This window comes from Amblyomma americanum, chromosome 6, assembly GCF_052857255.1.
Source record: "Amblyomma americanum isolate KBUSLIRL-KWMA chromosome 6, ASM5285725v1, whole genome shotgun sequence".
In the NCBI taxonomy this organism is placed as follows: Eukaryota; Metazoa; Arthropoda; class Arachnida; order Ixodida; family Ixodidae; genus Amblyomma; species Amblyomma americanum.
The window spans coordinates 48,555,493-48,562,612 of NC_135502.1; positions in this window are offsets into that span (position 1 = coordinate 48,555,493).

The window sequence follows — 7,120 nt, forward strand, 5'->3', positions numbered from 1 at the left end:
AGCCCCACCCTTCTTAATAATGCTCTTTATTGCTCTTTAATAGCCACAGAAGCGCATGTGCTTCTAATGCCATTCGTCGTCATTACTGCTAGTGTTTCTATTTCACAATCCGAAACTCCTACAGCACAAGAAATGTATTGTTTTATAGTTTTATTTTCGTCACATATAGTTGCATGTTCCTCGCGTAAGCAAGAAAAATTCAGAAACGTGGATTCGCATTTTCTCTTGACGGCTGCCCTGCCCAGATCTACGATAAAAATGAAAGATCCTCCCCCCCTCCCCCAAACACACATACACTGAGAGCAGTGAATCTAAAATCCATTAACGAGCTTAATTTGTGCACCTCAGTGACTAGTCAAGTATGAATGTGCGTTTATAATAGTTGCCTCCGTGATGAACATCTTAAAGCAAAAACCAGATATATTTTTTTAATTTCTTCGCAGGAACAAGGGACTTTTCATAAAACAGAAGACGAAGGTCAAATAAAAACGATGCATTATCGTCTTTCGCGTTATGCTCGCCTTTTGTATTCGTTTGCTTTTATTTTGTGCCAATTTCTGCTCAATGCAACTTCTGTCCGCCTTTGTAACTGTACGCTGACTACAAGAAAAGGCAGCGTCTCTATCGGCTTACGCCACCAGGTTGTACGTTCAGACATCATAAAGCACTCATCACAGATGTGCAGTTGTTACTCTCGCGATCGTCTTCCCTGGCTTCGATCATACCCTGAAAGCCCTTGCATAACGTCTCAAAGCCAGACATAATTCGAAATCATCGAGTACCTTGCGGCATCGGCAGCAGTGGTGTGCCATTCGACATTCTGAACTGACGCCTTTATCCTTTGAATACACGTATGCATTTCTTAAAGGGGGGGGGGGGGGTGCAACCCAACTGTTCAGCGAGCGTAACCGTGCATGGATTCTTGTCCAAGTTTTAAATGCATTCCGGCTAACGCGATACGCAAAATACCTGCGAGCTATACGTTCCGTGCAGACCAAGGGTACGATGCTCTGCGTTAAGGATATTAGCTATGAACCTTTGAGATGCCTTTAAAAAAAACACTGCACCCTTGTACGTCGCCTTGAAACGTTGCTGTCACGTCGAAAAAGCTAAAACAATGTTTCACACTTACCGACTGCGTTTCGTAGCCGAAGTATTCCTCCAGCTTGCCTCTGGCGTCATATTCCACGCACCGTGTGGAGAAAGGCTCCGGCAGACGCAGAGTTACACTCTGAAAATATTGTTCAGACTGTAGTTACTTCACCGGAGACGGATGGTTTTATACCTTTTGCTCATTAGCCGCGGTTTCGCTTTCATTTTGAATTTTTTTTTCTCTCTGGTCGTGCTTTCAGTTCGTAAGTATGAAGCTGAACTGAATACTCCCATACGCAAGGCGTATATCTAGGCGACAGCGAATTTACGAAATCCTAATCTTTTTAGTTAAGTGACTCATCTGACGCAAACGTCGCGTTTGTTTTAGACTCCTGCTACGCAGCATGAATACATGTTGCCGCCATGGCGAGAAGCCTGAACACGAACGTGGCACAGCGCCGTACGGGAGGTCGTCTCCACCGCAAGATTTATTCAGGCAAAGAGGGGTTTCAGGAGCTTCTAAATGGTGCCTGGCGGGCGACGCCTTCTAAATTATTTCCTACAAAATAATTACTAGCGTGGACTGGGGCGTCAGTTCGTCACACAGATTAATGGAACAAAAAAGGCAGCTTTAAAACACCACGTTGAAAAGGCGAGGACAGAATGGATGGTTTTGCAACTTAATGACATCGGAAAACGTCTAATCGATCCTGCCCTCGCTTTTTCTGCGTGGTATTTTACAGCTGAGTCCTTTGATTACATAAATATAAGTTTGTTATAAAACAAGTATATACTAAATGTTTTAGCTCGATATTACCTGCCTCAAGGAAGTAACAAGCAAATTGAGATCTGTCATTACTGACAGAACTGCTGCATTTTAATAAGAATAAGAACTGATTTTTTCCATAAATTACATCGGAAGGCGTGTAAAAACTCCCACACATTGAGATTCCAACGCATTTTAAAGAACGCCACGCTGATGAAACTAGTCAGGAGCTCTCCACCGAGACACTGCCCACTGCGTAAACAAAAGCGACTAGCATCTAATTAAAGACGTGTACAAAAGCCACGATCTTTTGGCATACGCATACACAAAAAAAATTCATACAAAGCACTGACGCCAGCTTCCAACAGTGGGTGGCGTGCGTGGCACTGTTAGCAGCACGCGACGCTAACCATTAGGCATCATGCGGTTTACGATGCGTTTTTATGGTACTGGTTTACGACGCGTGTGTATGGTATTGCTTTAATGAATTACCATATTCCCTGTGGAGGGGCTGAGCATGGCGGTTCTGGTTTCTTCTCCATCCCCCATTTCCATCCCAACCTTTTATTATGATCTCCGGTGGCCGTTGCGATGAACGAGTTGTAATAGTGAGTTTTAGCACAGCCGGACAGCCGTATACGGTAAATACGGTAACGTGTTGTCGTTGCTACCGTTGCCTGGCTTGCCTAGCCGCATTTACCGTATACTGCCGTATGGTCGGTGCTGAAACCCTCGAATAGCGCATTGCGCACGTCAACGAGAACGTGCGCATGATCCGGTTTGAGTGAAGAAGGGAAGATCATCTCGGTCAGCCAAACAGCCTATCTGACCCACGTTGTTCTGCGGTGCTTGTGTTGCACTGAATAGTACGCGCTCGTTGGCATGTTAGCTTGGGCCGCACTGACAGTAGGCAGCAACGGAGGAAGTAAAGTTTCTACCTGATGAAAAAAAGAAAGAAAAACGTATGTCCTTCTCTCTACTGGAACAAACTGAGTTTATGGCCCTTTATTCCTAGACAGGTTCTTTATTCGCTTCCCAAACACTGATCACAAGGCACGCCGCCTCTTCAGCGGACGCGTTCTGCAGAAGCCTCGCAATACTAACTTCTTTCCAAGAAGGGCAAAAATTATGAAAGTTTTGTGTTTGAAGGAAGACCATGCCATGTAGTCGAGGAACCTTGGCCGGAACGATGTGCACTAAATGGGTTCTTCGATGGTACGCGAAAGGTGTGTGTCCAGAGCTGAGCTGCACCTGGCGTGCGCGCATACCTGCTGAATGGAGACCTCGTAGAGGAGTCCGTCAAGGAGCACCACGCTCTCCAACTTTCCAGGCACATGGCGCTGCGACGTGTGCAGGATCATCGGGTGCGTGGTCGAGTGGTACGTGTTCAGAAACTGGTTCTTGTCCCACGTGGCCTCCAGGCCCAGCTCTGGGGACAGCATCGCGCGCAAAGCGAACACGTGTCATTGAAGACTAAAACCATGAAGGGCCCAAGACGTTGTTCACCGGCCATGTGATAAGGGGATGTTACATCGCAGCTTGAAAAATTGCCAATGTATCCTATATAAAGGGCGTTTCACCGAATACGTTCCACAATTTTTAAAAATAGGCTTTTTCAGCTAGAAGACTGTTTTTTTTTTCGGCATAGCATTGTCAGCGGTGTAGTACATTAGAATACAGCTAAGCCGTGCTAACTAGCAGGCTGGTCAACTAATACTGAACAGTTAACTTTTTAACGATTGCTGTTAGGCTCCTGAATTATATTGAGAGGCGTGTAGTCCACCGTAAGTAATATCCATATCAGTTTTTAGAATTTCGAGAACGCGGTTTCCTCGGCACTGTGGCCCAACAAATTTTGGTTGCGTCACGCCAGAATACATGCACATTCGAGGAGCTTGCAGGCAATGCAACCTCTCCAGTGCACGTTAATCGTGGAAATAGCCAAAATTTGTTGTGCGACAGCGCCGAGGGTAATTGCGTTTTCGAAATTCTCAAAACTGATATGTATTTTACTTACGGTGGGCTACACGCCTCTCAATAATTAAGGAGCTTAACGGTAATAGTTAGGAAGTTAACTATTCAATATTAGTTAATTAGGCTGCCAGTTAGCAGGTCTTAGCTGTATTCTGATGTACTAAACCGCTGACAATGATACGCCGAAAAAAAAAGATCTCTTCTAATTCAAAAAGACTATATTTTAAAAATTCTAAAAAGTGTTTGGGGAAAGACCCAGTATATATTTTTAGGCTGAGAGCAGCAGGAAGATCGTCACGTGCCAGAATGACCTACCCACGGAATATACCGCGATATGATGTCTTCTAGCTCATACCGTACATCCAAGGTGTCTTGCACTTGAAGAACACGTGATCTCTTGGTAGAAGCGCCACATCGAGCGTGAAGCACATTTTACCGGGAGTCCGGAGAAACTGGATTTTGATGCTGTAAGAGGAAAAAATAACTTTGGAGGAGGTATTGGAGTGTATTAGAAAAGAACAATAGTGTGGTTCCAATAGTATCTGCTTTCGAGAATTGTTTACGTTATGAGTGCGGCTCAAATGGCGGATGTAGGACTTAGTTCAGATTTTTCGGCGTTAATATTTTCCTTTTAAGGCGCTGCTGCCGTGTGCAAACAATATTTTCCATTAAGGCGTTTTGGCTGGCTTGTTGGTTACGATGCATCATGAAGAGAACAGCGCAATCTAAGACACAAACACAGAGGTCGATGAATGAGAACAAACATAGCGCTATTAAAAAGGTTCAAATCTTTTATTTAAAAAAATCATGTATTTCAGTTTGTTAATTCCATTTGTTTTTGCCTTAAGGGTGCATATTTCTTTATTCGAGTTCAGACAAAATGCAACAGTTGTCGCACCTAAACGGAATCATGCAATCCTTCCGCAAGACCGGAAATTCCAGTCAAAGTGCAGTGTGACTCACGAGCCCCTGCAGTCGAACGGGTCACAGTCCTCCACGGGGGAACTCATGTGGCAAGTAAACAACTTTTCGATGTCTGGGAATCCGTAGCGGCGCATATCGATCGAGTCAAGGAACTTTGGCTGGGTGTAAAAGAACATCTGGAATGATCCGGAAAAGTGGGATATAACGTAAGATGACGTTATTTCGACAGTAATTTTATCAAAGTTATAAAGTTACACAACTCTATATGTGACATTCCGCTGATGTCAGTTGCAGTGACCTTCGCTTTTAATGTTCTAGCGCGAGAGTAAGCGCGTCTTGAAAACAGAGCGAAAGAGAGTACTAGAAAGACGAACAACACGAGCGCTGAATATCAAATGACGATTTTATTTTAGTAAGGACGCAAATAAAAGCTACGAACGGCTTGAAAAAAATCAAGCAAAATGAAAGTGCACAACTCAGCATGACGGTGGAAAAAGGCTAGGGACGTGCGCAACTAGGCTGTCAACAGTTGTGAAAGATAAGTAGAAACAAAAAGAGGCTACAATACAGTATCGAACTAGAAGGTCAACAAAAAAGTTTGTAAACAAGTGACAAGCAAAAAGCTAACTAGCGGCATTGCGTGTGTTAAGCCGCAAGTTAAGTTCCTGTTGTCGCTTGCTTACAAACTTTGTTGACTTCCTGTTTTGGAGTCTTTTGTTTTTGTTTCTACCCATATTTCACAGTTGTTAGCAGCCGACCTGGGCATGTGTCTAGGTTTTCCCCACCATCATGCTGAGTCGTGCACTTTTCTTTAGTCTTTTCGTCAGTCGTCACTAAAATTGTCGGTCAATAGTGAGGGCTCGTGTTGCCCGTATTTCTTGTCCCGTCTTTCGCTCTCTTTTCAAGAGGAACTTCTAATGTGTCCGCAGCTCAGCCTATTCTTGACCAGCACGCTTTTTTGTTTTGCAAACTACACATATAATTACCACAATGACCATCAAAGTAACGTTCGATTGTTTATAGGCGAGCGCTTTAGGTTCCCTTCAACGCGCATCGACCTTAGGTGCAAAGGAGCAGCCTTGTATTCTCCGTTACGGTACAGGCTTGTGATACAGGATAAATAATTAGAACTTATATGCTACAAATAACTGAGAGGAAAAGAGTGACTTGTGATGCGTTTATGAAATGATCATGCGTGTTGTTCTAAATAACGTAGTGGGCCGCTATAGCCAAGTCGCAGTAAGGGAGCGTGTATTAAAATATACTGAAGTCAAGAGTTCAATAAAAATTCGTCGGTTAGAAGTAGGCGTTATACCGAACAAATTCGGGTTCACTGACCACGTCAAGGGTGAAAAATTTTGACCCTTCTGTGAACCGCATAAGGGTCCCTTGTTCAATGACGGGGACAAGAATGCAGTACGCTACGCAACGAACGTGAGTAGATTTCCGGCACTTTTCTGTCTGCTCTAGTCACAATGTTGGCCAGTGATTCTAGCAGCAGCCATGATGACGGGTTCTTCTCTTTCGCTATTGCGGTGGAAATATTTTAACCAACACTGTGTTTGTGAGAGTTTTCAGTAGTGGAGTTAGTCACACGGTTGCCCTCCGCCACATATCATGTTTGTGTTCTTGAAGGCCGCTGGAGAACATGCCCGTTTCGCCGACGTCAGCATTGTGGCAGTCGGCTAAAGATGTCTTATATCGGGTGTTTGAGATTACTTAACATTAATTTCTCTTTTAAACGCCATGAAAGGTAGTTATATATGCTCTATGCATCTCGACTGTACGACAAAACGGGCATTATTTACGCGGCGAAAAACAGCTAAAAATTATGAACTAAAATTAACGGATCAAGCTTTGACTGTTGGTTTTAGGGCACAAGATTGTATTGCTAAATTGTAGACCGCCGACATAGAAAGTAAGCACAGTTTCTAAAATATCGAAATCGACACTGCGGTTTTAGATATCGAACGCGAAGAACACGCTTTTGAGAACGAGTTAGGTTGGCTTTCCCACGTTGCACATGTGTCAAGTGACATCACTCGAGCCTTACTTGAGGAATACTTATGGAGTTCACGTGTTTTGTGGGTTAGAATAATTATAATAATTGGTATTTAGGGGGAAAGGAAATGGCGCAGTATCTGTCTCATATATCGTTGGACACCTGAACCGCGCCGTAAGGGAAGGGTAAAGGTGGGAGTGAAAGAAGAAAGGAAGAGAGAGGTGCCGTAGTGGAGGGCTCCGGAATAATTTCGACCACCTGGGGATCTTTAACGTGCACTGACATCGCACAGCACACGGCCGCCTTAGCGTTTTGCCTCCATAAAAACGCAGCCGCCGCGGTCGGGTTCGAACCCGGGAACT